The sequence below is a fragment of the Stegodyphus dumicola genome, chromosome 3 (genome assembly GCF_044657685.1).
Source record: "Stegodyphus dumicola isolate Sdum_Otavi_A_Nest chromosome 3, ASM4465768v1".
NCBI classification, from domain to species: Eukaryota; Metazoa; Arthropoda; class Arachnida; order Araneae; family Eresidae; genus Stegodyphus; species Stegodyphus dumicola.
In genome coordinates, this window is record NC_140770.1 from 91,173,840 (window position 1) to 91,199,065 (window position 25,226).

Consider the following 25,226-nt stretch of genomic DNA (forward strand, 5'->3'; position numbering starts at 1 on the left):
TGCAGCACATTTAAATTAGGAAAATGTAATCAACAGAAATTTTTACAGATAGAAAATAAGCACGGTAAATTAGAATTTTTTTCTTTGAGTTAATATTATTGTTATTTATATATGTTTTCATAAATATTCAGTACGTTAAATTTTAAATTGAATTTAAAATTAGTTATGAAATTTTTTTAAAAAAAATATGTCTCCTCCCTTGTTTTCAGATCGTACATACGGCCTGCATGAAATTTAAGTTTGAAACCATTGCCCAATGTTATTGAAAGCAGAACCTTTTTATATGAACGAAATAACGAGAATAGAAGGGGAACTGTGCATTTTAAGCTAAAAATGAACCGGATGGTGGGACTTGCTTTGTTCTTTTTTACTTCCTTGTACGAAGTAAAAAGGAATTATTGTAATCGCCAAACGTTTCAGGCAGCATATTTCAACGAAAATATCCATTTTGACCGCTTTCGAATGCAATTTAACGATGCTTTGATGAATTTAACGATTACCCGGCTCAGTGATCTCAGTTTCTTTACAATTATATGTTTGTAAACTGCACATTTCTTGCTTTAAAAAGGATTAAACTATGTTCTTCTTATCATCTGGTTAAGGTTTTTATGCCTTTAGTAAATCTATATGCAGTATTTTTAGAATTATCAACAATTTTAAAGTTGTTTAAGTGCCGCTAAGCTTAATATTTTTTTTGATGGCGGCCATCGCTTGTTTACATTTGACACAGCAGAGTAGTGGATTTGTTGCCAATCTAGAGAAACGTAGCTTCGCAACAACAAAGATATCGCCTTAATTTATTATTGCGAATTAAATCACGCTTAATCCTTTCTGAAATTTTTTCCAGGAAATAAGTGTTTCAGATTTACTTCGTAATTTTTAATACAGATATTTTGAGTTTTTATGTATTTTTGCCTTGTCGCGAAGAGAAAACTGAATTAATTGAATGAGAACTACTAAATCGTCTGTGAAAAACTGTTTCTTTTTTGTTTTGTTTGCTTAATTTCTTTTATACATCGTTCTAGCTTTATTATAGTATTTGAATAGAACATGTGGCAACGATTAGATAATTCTTTAAATGATATAAATTTTGTGCATACTGAGTTATAATATGAACGAAATATAATACTGTTAAGTGGAATTAGCGCCAGAGTGTCGCTATGGTAAACAATAGAGTGAAAGTTAAAGAATTTATTTATTCTATTATGGTGTATGCGCTGTCGGCGAAGTAGATTTAATTCAATCCAATAAGTTTAAACGAAATGCCAGAAAAAATGCGTATAATTTAATATTCCGTACAAGGAAGTCATATGATATACACATCAGATTTTTCTTATTTTCTTTCTCAATCATTATGAATGGAGTTAGTTATAAATTAGTGAAAGCTGTTTGGGCCTTTTTTACTTCCTTGTGCGAAGTAAAAAATTAAGTATTATAAAAGCGAAAAATTTCGGATATCATATTTCAACGAAAATATCCATTTTGACAGCTATAGAAGGCAATTTAACGATGTTTTTGCGTGACATTCCTACGTAAGAACAGAATAAAGGACTCTTTTTCCCCAAAAACATTATGTGTTAAAAGATGCTGAAGTATTAACACGGCATTTTTTTCTGCTAAGTCTTTGCCTTTTTGAGCAACTCATTTTAAAAATAAAATTTTATGTTCTATATCTTTAATTTTTAGGGAATTAATTTTTAAACTAGTAAGCGTAATATAATTGCTTGACTTAAAATCGGTTTAAGCATTAATCTGAAACCTACATGCCTATATCACGTTACAGTTTCATTTTGCTTCCTTGTACGAAAAAATCTGATGTGTACACCACATGACTTCCTTGAACGGAATATTGAATTATACGCATTTTTTCTTGCATTTCATTTAAACTTACTGGATTGAATTAAATCTACTTCGCCGACAGCGCATAAACCACAATAGAATAAATGCATTCTTTAAAATTCACTCTAGTATTTGTTTACCATAGCGACACTCTGGCGCTAGATTCACTTAACAGTATTAATAATTATATAACAGTTAACTTATACAATAATTATATAACGGAAACTAAGTTAACTGTTATATAATCCAATAATTATATAACAGTTAACTTAAGTTATATTTCGTTCATATTATAACTCATAATGCACAAAATTTCTATCATTTAAAGAATAGAATTATCTAATCGTTGCCACATGTTCTATTCAAATACTATAATAAAGCTAGAATGATGTATAAAAGAAATTAAGAAAACAAAACAAAAAAGAAACAGTTTTTCACAGACGATTGAGTATTTCTCATTTAATTAATTCAGTTCTCACTTCACGAGAAGGCAAAAATACATAAAAACTCAAAATATCTATATTAAAAATTACGAAGTAAATCTTAAACGCTTATTTCCTCGAAAAAATTCAAATTCCAGAAAGGATTAAGTATGATTTAAATAATAAATGAAGGCTTTATCTTTGTTGTTGCGAAGCTAAGTTTCTCTAGATTGACAACAAATCCACTAGTCTCCTGTTTCAAATGTAAACATCAATGGTCGCCTTAAAAAAAAGGCTTAGCGGCACTTAGACAACTTTAAAATTGTTGATAATTCTAAAAATATTGCATACAGATTTACTAAAGGCCTAAAAACTTTAACCGGAAGATAAAAACAACATAATACAATCATTTTTAAAGCAAAAAATGTACAATTTACAAACATATAAGAGTAAAGAAACTGAGATCACTGAGCCGGGTAACAGAGTGGATATATATATAAATATATTTATATACGTTTGGTGCGGCCGATTGCAACCAAAATACGAGGTGCACATCTACATGTTATAGCAGTCCTATATACACAATTTCAACGTCCTGAGGCTACTCGTTTTTGAGTTATGCGAGATACGTACGTACGTACGTACATACGTTCGTACAGACGCCACGAAATATTTTCTTCAGAATTAAATTTAAAGCAGCTTTATAATTTTTTTGAAGGAAAAGAGTATTTTATTCTGTCCTTACGTACAGATATCACGCAAAAACATCGTTAAATTGCATTCGATAGCGGTCAAAATGGGTATTTTCGTTGAAATATGCTGCCTGAAACTTTTCGCGATTACAATACTGCCTTTTTACTTCGTATAAGGAAGTAATAAAAAGGAAGTATTGTAATCGCGAATCCCATTTTGACAGCTATCGAATGCAATTTAATGATGTTTTTGCATTACATCTGTACGTAAGGACAGAATAAAAGACTCTTTTCCTCCAAAAAACTTATAAAACTGCTTTAAAATGAATTCTGAAGAGAATTTTTCGTGGCATCTGTGCGTACGTTCGTACGTACGTATCTCGCATAACTCAAAAACGAGTAGCCTCAGAACGTTGAAATTTTGTACATAGGACTGCTATAACATGTAGATGTGCATCTCCCATTTTGGTTGCAATCGGCCTCACAAAAAGTATATATATATATATATATGTATCCACTCTGTTACTCGCCTCAGTGAGCTCAGTTTCTTCATTCTTATATGTTTGTAAATTGTGCATTTTTTGCTTTAAAAATGATTGAATTATGTTGTTCTTATCTTCCGGTTAAGGTTTTTATGCCTTTCGTTAACTTGCATGTTATATTTGTAAAAAATATAAACAGTCTAAAAGTTGTCTGAGTGCGGCTAAGTCTAATTTTTTTACCATAGCAGCCATATTTGTTTATATTTGAAACTTAGCAGAATAGTGGATTTGTTGCCAATCTAGAGAGACTAAGCTTCACAACAGCAATGTAATGTCATCTTTTGTTACTGCGAATTAAATTATGATTAATTGATTCTGTAATTATCATTTAAGTTATTAGTTCTTTTTTTTGCGCAGAAACTGTAGTTTTAATTGTTTTAATTGTACTTGGTGTTTTATGTTTTTCTATAGCTTTCAGTTTTTAATGAAAATATTTTGAATTTTTATGCATTTTTGCCTTGCCGCCAAGTGAAAACTGATTATTAGTAGTAATCAGTTATCACTTAGTTATTAATTAGTAGTGCATGCGCATTAGGTAAGCGGCGCTGCATCGTCAATGAAAAACTGTTTCTTTTATATTTGTTTAATTTCTTTTATATATTGTTTTAGATTTATTGAATATTGAACATTGTTTAATAGAACATGTGGTAATTCTTCAGATGATGTAATTTTTGTGCACTCTGAGTTATAAAATGAATGAGATATAACGCTGTTAAGTGAACCTAGCGCCGAAGTGTCGCTATGGTAAATAAATGTAGTGAACTTTAAAGAGGGCATTTATTCTATTGTGGTTTATGCGCTATTGACGAAGTGTATTTTATTCAAAGTTCGTTAACTGTTAATTCAATATGTTTAAATGAAATGCAGGAAAATTGCGTATAATTTAATATTCCGTACAAGGAAATCATGTGGTGTGCACATCAGAGTTTCTACTTTTGAAGAACAGTGGACTCTCGATTATCACGGTGCGGATTATCATTTTTTGGCAGTGAACACGCAACGCACACTTGAGCTGTGCCAATAGTAAGAACAAGCACGAGCAAGTCCGACCAGGCTCTATAAATCGCTGAATTATGTCTTTAGGGGATTTGCTTTCAATGATTACTCGTACAATTCGTTCTGCAATGTTCAGAGTCGAAGACATCGTTTCTGTTGATCACTGGGACTTTTTTATTTCAAACTTATGTTTGTGCGTATTTTCTTCTTACTCTTTAAAAAATTGATTTAAAATTTTAGAATTAAAAATTAATAAAGAACATACTACAAGTACTCAGTGCAAGGAAGTTGTTTTAATATTAAAGCAAAAACCAAGCGAAGAACATACTGCAATTATATTAGACCCGAGACAGCAATAACTTTTGTTGAAATCCTTGGACGTCTTCGGCCAAAGAGTATTCCAGCATAATGATAAAATAGCACTTCGAAAAATGCGCAGTGCAATTCGACAAATATTTAAAATATTTAAAAGTTCTCAAAAACAAAGTAAAATTCCCAATTTTCTTAAAAGATTTAAACATGTGCAATGAATGGAAATTGATACTTTGGATTTTAGGTGCTTTTCAATCCTCCGTGACCTGCTTCCCCGGCATTAGCCCGGACAGTCGACCGAACACTCTACTTGTCTTTAATTTATTGCTTTAGTTGCAGATGAAGAAGGCGATAATGTTCAATTGTTGAAGGCGCTTCTGCTAAATTAAATTGTACGTCAGTTACTGTTGCTTTTCTTACACTCAGACATAATAATGACTAATTGCATGTACAAAGTTATCAGTAATCTAAGTTATCAGTAATCTAAGTATAAGCAAGCGAATTTATGAGTGAAATGTTTAGATTGCATGAATAAAGAATAAGAAGAAAAATGAGAACAATTCTGTAGCTGAAACTGCCTAAATTTTATCATCCTAAAGTTCATCGTAAATTTGTAAACATGACTACCCTTACATGCTTCTTTTACAGCCTTAAATAAAAACCTTTACCACTTTGTACAGTAATCGTCTGTTTAGAAGCTTAAATTGAAAAATTAGGAGTAAATTAATTTCTGGATTTTAAAACTTAATTTCTGAAATTAAAAATATTGGAGCCATTAAATCTCATCAGATACGACAAAAAATAAATTCTAAGCCATTAAATTAAGAAAGGTGTATATATAAATGCTAAAAGATAAATTAGTGAGAATTTAAGAAAAAATGAATATAAAAATAAGTGATATGTTTGGACTGCATTGTTTAAAAACACGATGACATAACATCTGTCGTACATATGAGTGAAAAGAGTTCGAAATAGATGCGTTTAAAACATAAAACTTATTTAAGTGACTGAACTCAGTATGTAATATGTAAGTCAATATAACTTTTTTTTTTTTTTACTTTTCATGCAGGCGGGATAAATAAAGAAATTTTAAGGGATACGCAAATACAGTGTAGGAAATCTATATAACTAATGAAAAATGCGATTAATAGACAAATATTAAAGGAAAGTCTATAAAGGAACATTCTGCATATGAAGTTAAATCAGAATTAAAATTATGCATAACAGAGAGTTCTTTGTATAAAACTTAGATAGCTAAAGCCTTTCATCATTTTTCAAACTGCTCCTTTGAGACTGCGGACAACACTATTGAAATGACGGAATTCAGGGCAGAAAAAAGAGAAAAGGGGAGAAAGAAAAATTATAAATTTAAAAAAAAAAATTGAAAGATTTCAGATTTTACATTACCCCCAAAGGGGCTTTTTTTCTTAACGTTTTGTTGTTACCTTTATTTATTAAATATCATGTTCTTCGTACTTAAACTATAACATACAATTCGATAGCAGTATCGCAAAATAATTTTAAAATGAGCATATCTTTTAGAATTTTCGATGCACAATCTCTCGCTGGAGATAATTTTTTGTTCGTACAGTTTTGCCATTAGCAGAAAGTGAATTAACGCAAAATGCCAAAACGAAATCAATAGCGCTTCTGGGCTAACGCCTTTTGGGCTAAAAAGAACAAGCAACGATAATATATAAAAATTAAATAAAATCTGAAAGCTTTCACATTTTACATGACGTCCAAAAGGGCGTTGCTTTAACGTTTTGTGCGTTACCTTTATTTATTAAGTATCACGTTCTTTGCACTTAAACTATAAAATTCAGTTCAACAGCAATGTCGCAAAATAATTTTAAAATGAGCTTATCTTTAGAATTTTCGATACACAGTCTCGCGCGCTGGAGATATTTTTTTTCTCTCCTGTATAGTGTTGCCATTGCTCGGTTTGAAATCGCGGAGTTTGTTAATCAAAAATTCGTTAAAGTGTTACAAAATATGAAATCGATAATAAAACCAATTTCAAACTCGGTCTTCCCCGTGCCCATATTCTATGGAAGGTTATGTTATTCAAATTTTGATGGCTCTAGGTACCGTTGTTTTATCACAATGCGAGAAACATACATACATTTATGCAGATTCTTCATTATTTAATTTCCTTAAATATAACGCAGGGCTCTAATATTTGGTGGCAACAATTTGAAAAGTGAACCGACATTTATAGACAACCAACGTAAAATGACAAAATGAAATTAATAGCCCTTCTATATTAACGCCCGTTTGGCTTTAAAAAAAAAGAGAGAGAGGGAGGGAGAGAGAGAGAGAGAGAAGAAAGAAATTACGAATTAAGAAAAATTTGAGGAAGAGCATTAATTTTAACATACATGCATACAAATTAGAAAGCTTTTTTTATCGCACTTTGTTCAAGCACTTTATATAAAATATTCATTTGATTATACTTTATTTGTTATAAAAAGATACTTTTACCAAGTTACCTGTTATTTTTAAAGTATGTGCAAACTATTTAAAAAGAAAGCAAATTTAGAGAAATCATATCAAAAGCTCAGATATTTCTAACTTCCGTTAATCCGATATCCCGTTATTGCTTGCAATAAACAGGATTCAATGGAATGGTGACTCATCAACTACCCAGCTGTAAGGTCACTGAACTGTAGTAGTTTGGCCTGGCTTCAAATCCCGGTAAATGGGCTGGCTGCAAGGACGTTTTCATGATTTTCCGCATATGTAATGGAGATACGAGCCCATTAAAGTTCTTAAGCTTGCACAAGTACATACAATTGCTTGTGCAAGCTTAAAAACTTAAGAACTTTTGCACAAGCCCATAAAGTTTCCCTTAAATTTCTTCAGGAAAGCGTCATTCCTCTTAGCTACATAGCTCTCGCGTGCTTTGCGGTATCAAACAAATCAACTGACGAAATAGATTAAAGATTAAATTGAATAAGTATTACAAATGATAAGTTGATTAGTTATTTTTTTAACTTCAGGAAATGAGAGAAGAAATGCTAATTATTTCCAGTTTAGAATTCTCCCATCAATGTATACATATTACAACAATACAAATTACTGTTAATTTAAACTAACAAATAGTCTTTATGCAAATAAACAAAACTTAAAAATGCTCAACCCTCTGACCAGAATTTAGTAATCTTTGAGAATCTCCATTCATTTCAATTTCGAAATTTATTTTTGCAATTATGTTTTGATAGAAAAGTCAGTAGATTAAACGTAATTTTAATCAACTTATAGCAAGTTATTCTGCTCTCAGAATCATTTTTTAATTACTTAGATAAATTTAACCTGAATTAAGAGCACATCTGTGGAAATTATCCCCCAGATTTCAACCAAACCTTAAAATAAATACTTTATATTTTATTATTATTATTATTGTGGATGCTCAACTAATTAAAACCGAATTCTTCCTTATAATATAAAAACACAATACCTTTTTTAATTCAAATAGAATAATGTTTCCTAATTTTATCCAAGATAATGAATTTCATTTTATCTCCTTTCACTAATCTTGAAGGCGAGAGACAAAACTGAAAACTTCCAGTTGAGGAAATCTTTTACAGCTTACTATAGGAATCATCAAATATTTGGGCTAAGAAAACTCACGAAGTTTCCTTTCACTTCAAATTAAGTCATTCCTGTACCGCTTCTGACTTAGTTATCTTCAACAGAATCAAGTTGGAATTTGTACTTATATACAAAACGTGTCCTTCACAGTCTTGGAGATAAAGTGATAATTAACAAAAAAGTCAATATCGGTTTTAGTGTTTGATTATTTATTTCTTCAGTCTTCCTTGTAAACTTCTAGCAGTTTACAAGGAAGACTTTTAAATCATTTTGTATTCAGAAACAAAGTTTTTGAAGTTTTATTCTCAGAATGAGCAAGGCTTCCAGCGAGTCTTACTTTTGGCTGTTGCATGAAGATTTCATAGTTTACCTAATGAATAAAGTAAATGCGAACCACTTTAGAAATTCTTCATGAAAGTATCTCTCTTCCATAGGCAGGTAAATTAGTATGCTTTGCCATAATGAAATCACAGAAGTGATTGAAAAATTAACCCAACAAAATTAAGTTTGCTAACGAATATTAAATATATAATACTGTAATATATATTGAGAATTTTTTTATACTTCTTATATGCATATTATTAGTATATGTGAGATCAAAAAATAATTTATCGGAAAGAGGCATTAAAAAAGAAGGGAATAAGCTTAGTCTAAATAAATAAAAACATTTTTCCCGTTTAACAACACTTTTGTAACTAATACATTTTCAAGCAAAGTTTTAAAAGACATTATTTTTTTTTATTTCATGCTTTGTTTGCTATTGCTAATCCCTAATTTAAAAGTATTAGCTCTTTTTTTTCTTTTTTCATTCTTTTATGATAGTTTAATAAAGAATGATGCTTTATTGAAAATTTTGCTGATCAGATAACTTCTTGCCACCTAAAATCCCCTAACTGGGAAGGAAGGCGAATATATATATGTAAAACAGTGTCACAAAATGTTTTTAAAACAAAAATATCCCAATATTATTTCCGCGCAATATTCAGTTGAAAAATTAATCAGTGATAGATAAAATAGTAAGAAATTCAGAACCAAATCCACATCGGCATTAAAGAAAAGAAATTTAAAACAGTAAATCCCAAAATCTTCCAATTTCATTTGGTTTAAAAACACCAAGTTAAAACATCAACTTAGTGTTTTTAAACCAAATAACCCCCCCCCCAAAAAGAAATATATAAATATATAAACACAAAATCAGAAAAGGAATACAATTAAAATCTGAGTCAAAGTTATCAACAGGAGGTAGATTATATTCAAATGAATCCCTGTTCCCAGAAAAATCACTGTGTTTCTCGTCATCCAAAAGTTGCTTATTAACCATCTTAAATTATTCAATTGTAATATTTCATGATAAAAAAATCTGATGTGTACACCACATGACTTCCTTGTACGGAATATTAAATTAGACGCATTTTCCCTTGCATTTCATTTAAAATTATTGGATTGAATAAAATCTACTTCGTCGATAGCGCATAAACTAAAATAGAATAAATTCGCTCTTTAAAATTCACTATATTGTTTACCATAGCGACACTCTGGCGCTAGGTTCACTTAACAGCGTTACATTTCATTCATTTTTTAACTCAGAATGCACAAAATTTTTCCACATGTTCTATTCAGATACTAATGTTATGGATTAATTGCTATTATTTTCAAGCTTAAGTTTTGCTTACTATTTCAGTTTTGATCAGTAATTGAAGCTCTTAATTTTTGCTTTAGTTGTTTAAAGTTTGTGTAAGTTTAAACAGTAACTTTCCAAAAAGTTTTTCTTAAGTTGTTTAGTTTTAATTTGAATTTAGGGACTTAAGTTTACTTGGTTTTTGTACTTTTGTTTTAACCCTTAAGGATACTTAACTTTTAACTTTAATTAAAGTTTTGGTTGATGCACTTTTAGTGTGTTAATTTTTTTTAACTTAATTTTTTACCTCTCTTTCTATTAAAGTTGTCGAATACATATTTTCTGATTGGCGGTAAGGTAAATCAATAGTAATTGATCAGTATGTATACTTAAAATGCTGCTGAAGAAACAATTTATATAGTGATGACATTTTTTAATGAATGATATTGTTATGTAATAGTTTAATTTTTAATGTCCCATTTGTGTTGACTAAATATTCACTGGTTCTGACTATTTTCACATCCCAACCGTCGGCTTGGAATTCATTCTCAGAATCCCTTATCAGAGAATTACTGCACCCTGAAATTCTTTCGCTCAAACGAAAAACCACATGTCGGATGACGTGTTGGATGTATACACCATCTGAAGTTTCACTTAAAGAGGACCCCGGTTGCTGTGACAGCGCTAGCAGGGAAAGGTTCTACAGCGAATTTGTGAAGAGGGGGAAATAATCGTTGGATAGGAAACTTTACATGGTCGAGTTGAGCCTCGATGCGAGGCTAAATGCCCCTTGTTTTCGTCTGCGGAGAATGTTGACACATCGGTGTGGCCTTGGAGGCCGAATGATTGAACTGCGCTAACTGGCTCTTCTGGTAGTGGGGAAACCCCTTCCTGTGAAGATTTCTCTGTTTGGGTTGCTGGACTTGGCTTGTTGCTGTTCACCTTCTACGCCAAATTTTCAAAAAAACGTGCCAGCTATTAAAGTGGCTGCGCAGTGTTTTCGAGAGGAGAGGCGGAGAAAGGATTTTCGATTAAACCTTTTTTTTTTTTTTTTTTTCTGACGGAGCCAGAGAGACGGAGAAAAGAAATTTCATGAGAACCTTCGAAGCACAAGAAAAATAAAAAGATGTCAACTTTCCGTGCAGCTTGGAGGGCAGCCGCATCGTAGACGTAGCAACGTAAAATAGCCTGCACCGAAGAGTGGCTTCTGCATCTATAATTCTTGCCAAATTACGCTTTCAATGATGACCTGTGGAGGTAAAACCTGTGTCCTACAGGTTGGAAGCAGCAATAGGAGGAAAGCCTGGCCCCCGAAACAATAGCCTTTGTTAAATTTTATCAACTCACATTTTTTTTCTTCTTAAAGATAATTTTCTAAGCTTTCCATGAGACCAAATTGTTCGCCGTCGCCATTCGTCTGTATCAAGTAATAAAACAAAAAATTGTATGATGGATCCCAAAACCGGAACAGTGAAAAGTATATATTTATATATTAAGACACAATAACACGCCGAATAAATACTAATTCAGAAGTCAAACAACATTCAGAAGTTTTTTCTCCCATCAATAAAATTCCAACTTCTATACTCAAGGACCCCATTCCGGATATGAATTCCTGGGGTATTTATAGGATTCCTTGCCAGTGTGGTTTAATTTACATTGGCCAAACTAAGAGAGCCTTAAAATTTCGCGTCAAAGAACATGAGGCATATGTTAGAAAAAAGGAAACACAGAGGTCTTCTGTTGCTCAACATTGTTGGTCCGAAAATCACACTTTCAATTTTTCTGCTGCCAAAATTATTCAAAAAACATCTTCCATTGGCGAACTGGATTTTCTAGAGGCATTTCACATTCATAAAAATCTTTCTGTTCTAGTTAACGATCCTAATTCCAATCCAAATTTGCCTTCGGCTTTTAGAGAAATTATGTTTTAGTTCTGGTTTCGCCAACAGATGGCGCCACTTGCTTATTCTTGTCCAGGCTTTCTTATCTTATCTAATCATTATTTCCTATCTTGTTCATTTGCGGTTTTGCAGCTGAAGATGATGGTTCGGTAAAACCATCGAAACTAGTCCTGTGAAAATTTTGTAGGTATAACGCTGATTTTTGTTGTTTGACTTCTAAATTAGTATTTATTCGGCGTGTTATTGTGTCTTAATTATAGAAGCCCCAAACAGGGCTTACATTTTGCTTTCTTTTTTGCACGTGGTGTGGCCGCCATTTTGTGATTGTAGGAGTTTCGGTGAGTACATTTTTACAATTTTCAAGTTATGTTTATGTTTTGTACATTTGGATATTGTGCTTTGCTTGTCTGATTTCATGCATTTTGCTTACAAACGTTTTGTTTTCTATTCATTTCAGTGAGGGATTTTTCTGCTGTTTTGTATGTACTTTATTATTGCTCAGTTAATTTAGTTTGATTTTCTGCATTGTTTATCATGCCTTCATCCGTTAATCGTTTCACTAAATTACGCCTGAAACGGCAAAAATTCCTGAATCATCTTGACTTTTTACTTAAATGTAAATGTAAAAAATTGATCCCCAATTTTATTCAAATCAAAACTAATCAAAACTTTCGAGTCGCGTTTCAAGAATTCTGTTAAATTGCAAGCTTGCCTTACTTCGGTCCGTGATAAGGGATACACGTCAACAATTGTCCAAAGTTGAACATGAACTCTATAAGCTTCATCTGGAACTCGCTAAATCATATCCAAAATTCACTGGCCTTGAGCAAAAGTCTTGGTCTAGAACGGAGAATGCAGTTAACCGTCATAAAAACATCCTTGCAGTTAAATTCGAAAAACTTCTTTTACAGTCAGTCTTCCAGTTTAAGTAGTTCAAAAAATCTTCCCATTGTAAACATCAAGCCAATAGTTAATATTTCTAAGGTTAGTCTTTCAGAAGAACAAGAGAGAATTCTAAAATATAATTTTAACTTCTCACAAACCTGTAAACCCTCGATTCTAAAGATTTTGGCTCCTATCGAAAAAGCTTTCAAGTTCAGTAAAGTTTCAGATTCACAGAAAGAAATGATTAGGCATCTTATCGCTCATAATGTGAAATTCAATAATAAACCTTTGAAACCAAATCTAACTGCGAGAGAAAGAGCTACAATGCGCGAAATTCATTCTAACCCGGATATTATCATTTCAAAGGCCGACAAAGGTAGCCAGATAGTCGTCATGGATAAGAACACTTACATCGATGGTGTCACTAAACTCTTAAACGAAGGACCATATAATCCGATCCCTAAAGATCCTTCACCTTCGGACTTATCCAAAATAAAAACTGCGATCAAATCTTCGCAAATCATTTCAAGCAACTTAAAACATTCGCTTATCCCATCTGTTGCGAATTGTGCCAGATTATATGCTCATCCCAAAATTCATAAAAAAGGTATTCCTTTCCGCCCTATTGTATCAAATTTAGGTACTGCCTCGTATCCTTTAGCTAAATATTTAGTTTCTAGATTTTCCACTTAGACAATAACATTTACACCATAAAAAATTCAATAGAGTTTGTAAAAAAGGTTAAAAACATTTCTCCTAGTAATTTACTCATGGTTTCTTTTGATGTAAAATCATTATTCACCAATGTCCCAGTGGAGGGTGCATTAAGATGTCTAGAAACCAGACTTCGCGAATTTCATTTCTCTTGCATCGAAATTGATGAGCTAATTTCTCTCACTCAACTCTGTTTGAAACAAACACATTTTGTTTTCCAAAATAAATATTACAAGCAAACTGAGGGATTAGCCATGGGAAGTCCCCTCAGTCCCATCCTGGCTGATATCTACATGCATTATTATGAATCAAAATTGTTTGAAACTTTAAACTTCCCGGCATGGTTCCGCTACGTAGACGATACTTTTACCCTGTTTGAAGGTAATAAAGATGATTTAAATAAAGTTCTTTCAACAATGAATTCTATTGATCCTGCTATTCAGTTCACTTTTGAACTTGAGACTTGCAATTCTCTTCCGTTTCTCGACATTCTGGTCACACGTAACACATCCAACTTCAGTACTACAGTTTACCGTAAACCTTCATCGGTTTGCCTTCCACCACACTTTAAATCATGTCATCCGACTAAACAAAAGTTAGCTTCATTTTATTCCTATGTTTTCCGTGCTCTTCAAGTTTGCTCCTCCAAACTAGCCCTTGATGAAGAACTAAATTATTTAAAAGCAATAGCTATTGACAGGGGCTTTTCACCCAACATTATTAATCAAGCAGTTAAAAAAATCTCATCTCAACACACTAAAAGCCACACTCTTATTTTAGGAGATTATAAAAATTCTGTTGTCATTCCCTTCTTTCCATCAATTAGCTATAAAGTTGCACATATTTTGCAGAAATTTAACTTTCGGGTTGTTTTTTCTCCCATCAATAAAATTCCAACTTCTATACTCAAGGACCCCATTCCGGATATGAATTCCTGGGGTATTTATAGGATTCCTTGCCAATGTGGTTTAATTTACATTGGCCAAACTAAGAGAGCCTTAAAATTTCGCGTCAAAGAACATGAGGCATATGTTAGAAAAAAGGAAACACAGAGGTCTTCTGTTGCTCAACATTGTTGGTCCGAAAATCACACTTTCAATTTTTCTGCTGCAAAATTATTCAAAAAACATCTTCCATTGGAGAACTGGATTTTCTAGAGACATTTCACATTCATAAAAATCTTTCTGTTCTAGTTAACGATCCTAATTCCAATCCAAATTTGCCTTCGGCTTTTAGAGAAATTATGTTTTAGTTCTGGTTTCGCCAACAGATGGCGCCACTTGCTTATTCTTGTCCAGGCTTTCTTATCTTATCTAATCATTATTTCCTATCTTGTTCATTTGCGGTTTTGCAGCTGAAGATGATGGTTCGGTAAAACCATCGAAACTAGTCCTGTGAAAATTTTGTAGGTATAACGCTGATTTTTGTTGTTTGACTTCTGAATTAATATTTATATATGTTAAAGAAGGGTATGTCATCCTTTTCTGTTGTTTCCTCAGATATTTAAATGATCGGTCATCACCAATTTAAAATGTAACTGTACTCTTACTACTATCTCAATAAATACACGTTAGTTTGATTTCACTTGCCTAGCTTTGTAATTATTTTAATTATTTGACTTTGCACTGGACCATAGTATATGATTGGGTTACTGCCCGACATTAAGTTACACAACGCAATATCCTGTAGTTTAGGATGTTTTGTAATTTAGAATTGTTTTATTGTATGTTCAACTCGTACCGTTACTCGAACTCTTATGTCATGTGATTGATACAGTATTGGTTGAAAAGTTTTTTTATGTTACACATATACACACCTACTACAAATTTTGTATGAACATTGATTATCGAAATTACACAGAAATGATGGTTAGATTAATACGGTAACACTACTAATAAAAATCTAAAACAATATATAAAAGAAATAAAGCAAACAACAACAACAAAAAAAAAAGAAAAAAATTTTCACAGACGATTCAGTATTTCTCATTTATTTTATTCAGTTCTCACTTCCTGACAAGGCAAAATATCCGTCATGTTATTTAAAATTTAGGCTTAAACGCACTTTTTACTCTGTTTCTCCTTTTACTTTATGTGAAAGCTGAAAAGTGATATTACATCGAACGTATGTTTATTCACTAGCATGTGAATACGTATCATTTTCCCATACAAAGTACTCCAGAAAAACATCTTTCTTTTCAGGCCGATAGCTCTAATGAATTGTTACGAATTTTCTACTTAAATAGCTAATTTTACTAGAATTATAATTAAAATTATTTTATTTGCTCGTTCAATGCAGCGCGTGACAACTTTTAAGAGAAAGCTCTGCCGGAAATATAAAAATGCAGGAGCACGAGCATTCTTTAATTTGTATTGGAATTTAATAAATTTAATTGACTATTGTATTAGCTGTAATAGTAATTTCGTTCTATTACTGCTTTCCCAGAATCTCGAGAAGCAGAAAATTCTAGAAATATCTCGCGCGGCAGGTTAGAAACTTTTTAAAGCCGGAGAGAGACATCTCAGCTCAGTTTTTTGTTAGCTGCTGTTGTTATTTTTGCGAGTTCAGCGTGAGCTCAGATTAGCTTTCTCTTTGCATTGCGTTGTATTTTAACGTTTTTAGTAGTTTAAAGTACAACTTCTCAGTGTATTGCGTGATAGTTTGAACACTTGGACGAATATCTCTGAGGAAAATTCCAGCATTCTATTATATTTCTTTTGATAAAAATAAATTTTATTAATCTTTCATCGAACATGCGCGTTCAATCTATTACGAACCCCTACTCACGCAACACCTTTTGGTGTCAGGAGTGGGGTTGAGTACCAGTGAGAAGAACAATTAAGGCAGTTGGTGGCCGCCTTTACTGCGTTTCAAGAAAAGAGGGAAGCTGGCCAAGAAACCGTTAGAGATGAAGCTGTTAAAGAAGAAATGAAAGCGGGCTACATTTCCTTTAAAGAAGAGATCAAAACTGGCCAAGATTCCGCTAATGAACAGATAAAAGCTGTTAAAGGAGAAATGAAAGCAGGTCAACAGAAAATGAAAAGAGAAATTAGCTGCCTAATGGAAAACAAATTTGCTGCTATGGAAGGCAGAATAGACGCTGGTTAAAATAGAGTTGGACACATTGAAGAAAGAGTTTCTTCTGTCAAAGAACAAATAGAAGGAAGAGTTTCTGCCATCCAAGAATAAATTGATGACAGGGTTTCTGCAGTTACCAAAGAAGTTAATACTTTAAAGAAATTCGTAGCGACGGCAGAGAGCGATTCTGATGCTCCCTGCCGTCGCTACAAATTAAATTTTACCTAATTACGAATTTAGATTTTAAATTTTTACCCATGCCTTCTTGTCCCTCACTGAAGCTATCCAAGTATCATGGAAAGACGTCCTGGCTAGTATATAAGACACAGTTTTCTATAGTGGCGGAAGCGAATGGGTGGGATTCCCAAGCTAAGGCCTGTCACTTCACCGCTTCTCTGAGAGCAAACGTAGAGGATATCCTTCAGACTCTTCCAGAAATCCAGAAATTACACTTCGTGCTTTATCCGGGGGGTTGGAGCTGCGCTTCGGAGAGAAATGTTTAAAAGACTACAGGTTTCAATTAAAATCGACGGAAACACTCCAAGAGCTCGCCACGGATATTGAAAGGCAGTCCCACCACGCTTTTTCAAAATGTCCGACAGAAACAAGGGAAATACTGTCCTTGCAATACTTCATCGACCGCATCCGTGATTCTGAAATACAGATAGCTCTACGAATTGCGAATATCAAGGATTTAAAAGGGGTCTAGTGTATTCTATGCAATTCGGGGCAGGTCAGCAAGCAACTCGTAGAGACCACCACCCAATCAGAACCGCTCAACTCCACGAGACAGTGGATTAAGTGATGGCTCGTTTAGATGATTTATCCAGACAAGTCAATGCTTTGATACGGAATAGGACTGAGTAAAGACTGAAACTAAAGTGCTGGAACTGCGCTGCTGGGGACCACATACGAAGGAACTGCAGAACACCTCAGGGCACGGAAATCAAGACAGACAACTCATTGCCTTGAGATGGTATAGAAGTGAGAAGCAAAAAACCATAAAGTGTTGGAAATGCGGTGTTGAAGGCCATATACAGAGGAACTGCAGAACATCCCAGGGCACGGAAAATAAGACCACTCCGTAACAAGAACGCAAGGAGCAAATTAGTGGTCATCTCGATGAGTGGCCTTTGGAAGATAATGAAAAACCCTACTTTACAGCACGCAAGATTTTTGCAGTGAATGGCAACAGTAATAGTCTGGTGATAAAACCCCAACTGATGGGAAATTAAACGTAACCATCACATTTGGAAGGCCGAAGGGGATGATGGTTGTCCACCACCAGGATTTGGCGACTGGGTCCCCTAAAACCTCAGTTGTCCTTTAAAAGGGGCAGTGTATAAGATATTTCTCCCTCCTTCTTAGCATGCCTTCATGGTGTAGTGGTCGACACACTCGACGCGTGTTCGAGAGGTCCGTTGTTCGAGTCCTGACGAGGGCACTGCTCATTTTTCACATTTCCCGCTTCTAAATAACCTAGGGGTCTAGTCTGGACAGCTGTCGAGATCGATATCGGAAAACCAGTCGGAATTCTCTTTCCACTCGACAGCAAACGGGAGGGCGAGTCTGACCTCTTCAAATTCCGTCCGCGGAAAATGGAGATTCCGTGCGGAAGTGACGTTTATTGCATAGCAACCAGTCTGTCTCACCTCTACATCGCTCGAAGCTCTGGGAAAGGGGGTAGTTTGTTGTCAAAAGTGCTGTTTCGCACGTGCTTTTCAATGAGGATGGCGGTAGCAAAAAATTTAACAATCAGTTGGATTAATTGGTGAAATTTTTCGAAAAACTCCGCAGCTGTTGAGTGAAAAACTTGATAGTACATTTAGTAAAGAGCACAGAAAAAATCAATGGGAAGAGTTAATGGATATTTTTAAACGCAAAAAGAAATAATAGCCTTTCCAAACCTGCAGATATGTGAAGAACGTAAGCATAATTTTACTCATGATCTTTTGCAAAATGGAAATTTCTAAAAGGTTACATGTTTGTAAACTATTTGTTAACAGTTTTATGGTTAAAATATTTTTTGGTCTTAAAAGGTTATGCAACAATGTCATAAATCAAATCATTGAAATATAGCATCTCGTACGCGTGTTGAATATTCCTATTGATTTTGAATCAAAATTTTAAAAATTTTCAACAACCCATGATTATATCAGTAATTTTATTTATTCAGGCATTATACCTGTCACGTAGCTACAAATATACTATGTATCGAAGATACCAATAAGCAGAAAACTTTGGATTGATGCATTAAAAGACGATTTACGCGTGAGTAAAAATATAACAAATTTTTAACAAAAGTAATAGGAAGGAAAATAAAAAGAATTAAATAACTATAGGTTAAATCACAAAACATATCATCTTGCATATAAATACACGCACACAAACATATATATATATTATATAAAATGGAAGGAAAAATTGCATAACAGCTGCATATTAAGAGAATGGAAAGATTTTTCTGTTTATATAAATGAATTCTGGCATTCTTCTGTGTTACTAGGTGCAATTATAAATACGCGGGTACCATCCTACAGCCGATGACACCAGAAAATCCAGACTTTCGATTGAATCGTAATTTCATTTTGTTTTGCTGAAAACTATGTAAATTTATCCATTTGGTGAAAATACCAGAACAAATAGCATATGTAACTTCTCAAATGCAGCAACTTGACATTTATTTCTCAGCCCAATATATCTGCCATTACCAATGTATCTCTGGTAACTTCCAGATGCAAAATAGTTTAAGGCAAACAAAACTTGTTTTAAATAAATAAATAACTATATATATATATATATATAGAACTGTATTATAAATATATCAACATATGCAGTGAAAGGAAACTGCAGTACATATTCCTATTTATACCCTTTTTAAATCGATCTCACCAGCGACCGTGAGGTAAAATCGCTGAATACTGGTAGTTCGGTTGGCTGCATTACCAACATATCTCTGATAACCAATATATCAATATACCTGTCATTACCAATATATCATATACCAATATATCTGTCATTACCAACATATTTCCGGTAACTTCCGAAAGCATAAAAATTTAAGGCATACAAAACCTGTTTTAAATAAATAACTATATACATATATAACTGTATTATAAATATATTAGCATATGCAGTGAAAGAAATTGCAGTACATGTTCCTATTTATACCCTTTTTAAATCGATCCAACTAGCAGCCGAGCGGTAAAATCTCTGAACACTGACAGTTCGGTCCGAGGCTCGAATCCCGCGATTGGGCTTGCTGCATGGGCTTCATTACCAACATATTCCTCGTAACGTCCAAAAGCATAAAAATTTAAACCATACAAAACTTGTTTTAAATAAATACATAACTATATATCTATATCTATATATATATATATAACTGTATTATAAATATATTGACAGAAGCAGTGAAAGAAATTACAATTCATATTCCTATTTACATCCTTTTTAAATCGATCCCACCAGCGGCCGACAGGTAAAATACCTGAACACTGGAAATTCGGTCCAAGGTTGGAATCCCGCGAACGGTCTGGCTGCATAGGCGTTTTCTTGGTTTTCCCTTGTGCTACGTGTATACGAGCTAGTTTCCATTAAAAAGTCCTCAACGAAGGCAACCCTCATTTTCGGCAGATGACCTTCGAGGCTTTGCCGTAATTACATAAAACCAAAACTAAGCAATATTTTGATATGAATAAATATACACAAAACTGATGTAATATCTAAAAGTAGACCACATTAAAAAATCTGTTAACTAATTATAAATCTTGCATTAAAATATTTACAAGAATTTAACCGAAAATTATACAGGAATTTAACTTGTTTATACAGGACACTCTAGAAACTATTGGAAATTGACCTTCATGTAGGTACAGTTAAAATTACTTAAATATTTTTTAACTCAAAGAATTTAATGTAAATGTTGGATTTAGGATGTGAATAATTTGAATTATATACTGCCTATTCTTTAATGCACGTGTCAATGTATTACATTTTTATATACTACAAATTAAAATAAAAGTAGAGGGATACATTATAATTTAAAACATAAAATTTATAAATTTATAAATTACTCATCAAAACATGAAAAGAAGTACATTGATATATACATTAGTTTGAAAATTAAAATTGTGCACTCCTTCTTTATGTGTGAAAAAGAAAAACACCAAATATATTATTTTCACTAAGGAATTGCGTTTCTAATTGATCAATAGCCAGAAGCCTATATCACACAGATATGAAAACTATTGAATTATGTGAAATAGGAAAACACCGAATATATTATTTTCACTTAAGTTTAATTAAGGAATTGCTACTGTAGAATAAATAAATAATTTATAATCGTCAGCATCAAATGCTTTATTTCTATCACGAAATATTCTAGTTTTTCACAAATCTTAAGAAATTAAAATATCCATTACGTACACTTTTAAAAACTATCCGTCACCTCCGCCGTACTCAGTTTAGCTCTAAAACGACAGTCAGAAACTAAAACGGCAGCTATCCAGCTGACGGAAAAATTTCCGACGCGTCGATCTCTGTAATGATCGAGACGATGACACCAGACTCGCTCTCTGTCGAGTAGATCGCAAAAAACGACCCGTTCTTCCATCTCGACTGTGTCTAGACTAGGGCCCCTAATGTCTCTACAAAGATAATGCTATGTTACTAACTTTTAGGTTAGTTGATTGGTTAAGTGATTAAAACAAAGCAACGAAGCTAGTTTTATGCTGCGAACTAATAGATACTGCAGTCTACAGGAATAAATATTGCAGTCTACAGGAAGAAATACTGCAGTCTACAGGAATAAATACTGCAGTTTGAAAATATCTGAAATATGCTTTGTTGTTAATTTTACTGCAATGTTCATATATTTCTACTTCTTTGTACGAAGAAATAAAAGAAGTTCTGTAATTTTCCAAAAAAATTAGCGTTTCATATTTCAAAGAAAATATCAAGGGTCCTAGTCTAGACACCGTCGAGATAGAGGAAAGGGTCGTTTTTTGCGATCTACTCGACAAGGAGCGAGTCTGGTGTCATCGTCTCGATCATTACAGAGATCGACGAGTCGGAATTTTTTCCGTCAGCTGGACAGCTGCCGTTTAAGTTTCTGACTGTCGTTTTAGAGCTAAACTGAGGACGGCGGAGGTCACGGATTGTTTTTGAAAGTGTACGTAATAGATATTTTAATTTCTTAGATTTGTGAAAAACTCGAGTATTTCGCTATAGAAATAACGCAATTGATGCTGACGATTCTACATTATTTATTTATTCTACGTTACCAATGCCTTAATTAAATTTTAGTGAAAATAATATATTTGGTGTTTTCCTATTTCACGTATAAAGAAAAGGTGCATACTTTTAATTTAAAATTGTAATTTTTAAACTAATGTATATATCAATGTACTTAATTTCATGTTTTGATGAGTAATTTATAAATTTATAAATTTTATGTTTTAAATTAAAATGTGTTTACCTCTACTTTTATATTAATTTGTAGTATATAAAAATGTAATACATTAGACATGCATTAAAGACTATGCAGTATATAATTCAAACTATGCATATCCTAAATTCAACATTTAAATTAAATTGCTTTGAGTTAAAAAATTTATATAAGTAATTTTAACTGTACCGATATCAATGTCAATTTCCAATAGTTTCTAGAATCTCCTGTATAAAGCAAGTTAAATCCTGTATAATTTTCGGTTAAATTCTTGTCAATATTATAATGCAAGATTTATAATTAGTTATCAGATTTTTTAATGTGGTCTACTTTTAGATATTACATCAGTTTTGTGTATATTTATTCAGATCTAAAAAGTGCTTAGTTTTGGTTTTATGTAATTACGGCACAGCCTCAAGGGCTATCTGCCTAAAGTGAGAGTTGCCTTCGTGGAGGACATTCTGAGGAAAACTAGCTCGTATACACGTAACACATGGGGAAAACCACGAAAACGTCCATGCAACCAGCCCGTTCGCGGAATTCCAACCTTTGACTGAACTTCTAGTATTCAGCGATTTTACCGGCCGCTGGTAGGATCGATTTAAAAGGGTATAAATATATATCTATTGCAATTTCTTTCACTGCATTTGTTAATATATTTATACAGTTTTATATATATATTTAAAACAGATTTTCTGTGCCTTAAACTTCTATGCTTCTGGAAGTTACCAATATTGGTAATGACAGATACATTGGTAATGACGCCCATGCGTCCAGCCCGTTCGCGAGATTCGAACCTTGGACCGCACTACCAGTGTTCGGAGATTTTACTGCTTGGCCACTAGTGGGATCGACTTAAAAAGGGCATAAAAAAGGCACAAATAGGAATATGTACTGCAATTTCCTTTCACTGCATATATTATAATAATTATATATTATAATACATTTATATATACATACAGTTATTTATTTAAAACAGGTTTTGTATGCCTTAATTTTTGATGCTTTTGGAAATTACAAGAAATATGTTGGTAATGACAGATATATTGGTTATCAGAGATATGTTGGTAATGCAACAAACCCGTTCGCAGTATTTGGACCTCGGACCGAACTACCAGTGTTCAGCGATTTTACCACACGGTCACTGGTGAGATCGATTTAAAAAGGGTATAAATAGGAATATGTATTGCAATATCCTATCATATGTTAATATATATATATATATGTGTGTGTGTGTGTGTGTGTGTGAGTGTGCAAGATAATATGTTTTATGATTTAACCTATAGTTATTTAATTTGTTTTTTATTTTTCTTCCTATTACTTTTGTTAAAAGTTTGTTATATTTTTACTCACTGCTTATTGGTATCTACGATACACAGTATATTCGTAGCTACATGATAAGTATAATTCCTGAATAAATAAAATTATTGATATAATCATGGGTTGCTAAAAATTAATTTTTTTTTATTCAAATTCATTAGGAATATTAAACACGCGTACGCGGTGCTATATTTCAATGATTTGACTTATGACGTTGTTGCATAACCTTTTCAGAAAAAAAAATGTATTTTAATCATAAAATTCCTGTTAACAAATAGTTTACAAACATGAAACCTTTTAGAAAATTTCCATTTTGCAAAAGATCATGCGTAAAATTGTTTACGTTTCTTCACATACCTGAAGTTTTGAAAAGGCCATTTCTTTCTGCGTTTAAAATATCCATTATCGTTCCCCATTTCTTTTTTCCATACTCTTTAATAAATCCAGCAGCGTGTTTTCGAAAAATTTCACCATTTACTCGAACTCGATTTTTTTTCTACCGCCATCCTCAGTAATAAGCACGTGCGAAACAGCCCCTTTGACAACAAACTACCCCTTTCCCTGAGCCTGGAGCAATGTAGAGGCAAAGAATTTGTAAGGGAGAACGAAAGGTCCTATAGACATAATGTAAACCGGTTCGATCGTTGCATGCATCTCGTCTAGTCTGAGCGAAGCAGTGAAGCAATGGCGCAGGGTGCAAGTGAAATTCGCTCACGAATAATTCGTCTTAATAAAATTCTCTGCTTCGAATTAATTTTCGATTTATACGCTTTTTAAATCTCCTAAGCTGTAGCATATTTTAAAGATACGATTTATAATTTTCGAACTTTATATTTCATGAAATTAATATCTGAAATTATGCTTTGATTTTAAGTAATTACTACTACAAATTCTTTGGTAGAGGGGAGATAGATTGGTTGCTATGCAATAAACGTCACTTCCGCACGGAATTTCCACTTCACTTTCCGCCGACGGAATTTGAAGGGGCCAGACTCGCTCTCCCTTCTGCGGTCGAGTGGAAAGAGAATCCCGACTGGTTTTCCGATATCGATCTCGACCGGTGTCCAGACTAGACCCCAATATATATATATATATTCCCACTCTATTACCCGGCTCGGTGAGCTCAATATTTTTATTCTTATATGTTGGCAAATTATCCATTTTTTGCTTTTAAAGTGATTTAATTATGATGCTCTTATGTTCCGGTGAGGTTTTTTTGCCTTAATCTGCATGCAATAGTTGTAAAATTATTAAAAATTTAAAATTTTAAGTGGTGCTAAGCATAACAAGACCACCAATTGTCTACATCTGAAATTCAGAAAGAGCAGTGAATTAACTCAGTTGTTGCACCAACTTCAGCGCCTTTTAGCCTAGCGAGACCAAACTTTATTTTCCAGTTTTGGGCACCAACTATTTTGTCTTCCTGCCCGCTGGCCGAACTGCTTGTGTTTGTCTAGAAACTCTAATTTTAAAAATCTTTCCTAGCTGTTTTAACTGTATTTGGTGCTTTAGGTTTTTCTGTGTTTTACAACTTTTAATGAAGATATTTTAAGTTTTTATGTATTTTTGTCTTGCCGCGAAGTGAGAACTGAATTGGTTGAATGAGAAATATATCTGTAATGAAATTCGAGGAAATCACATTAAATGAAGTTCAGGAAAAATTTGCATAATTTAATAGGCCGTACAAGGAAGTCATGTGGTGTCCATGTGAGATATTTTAGTTTGTGATAATCCTAAAATTAGGAAATTGTGTCAGAAATTAGAGAAAACTATACACCTTTATTCACATTACAGTTGCTACTTAAGCACATCACAATTAATGCAAGGAGAACATTCTTTAACAAAGGTTTCTTTGCCTTTG

At 33.0% G+C, this 25,226-nt stretch overlaps 1 protein-coding gene across 2 annotated transcripts in view; it reads right to left on the reverse strand.

Annotated features, from left to right (window-relative positions):
- Positions 1–8,482, reverse strand: part of LOC118201066 (major facilitator superfamily domain-containing protein 6-like) — a 42,844-nt gene extending 34,362 nt beyond the window's left edge. For both annotated transcript variants that reach the window (XM_035373088.2, XM_035373087.2), the window contains exon 1: positions 8,264–8,482. The gene's annotated coding sequence lies outside the window, so the exon portion shown is untranslated. The remainder of the gene's footprint in view (positions 1–8,263) is intronic.
- Between the last annotated feature and the right edge of the window lie 16,744 nt (positions 8,483–25,226).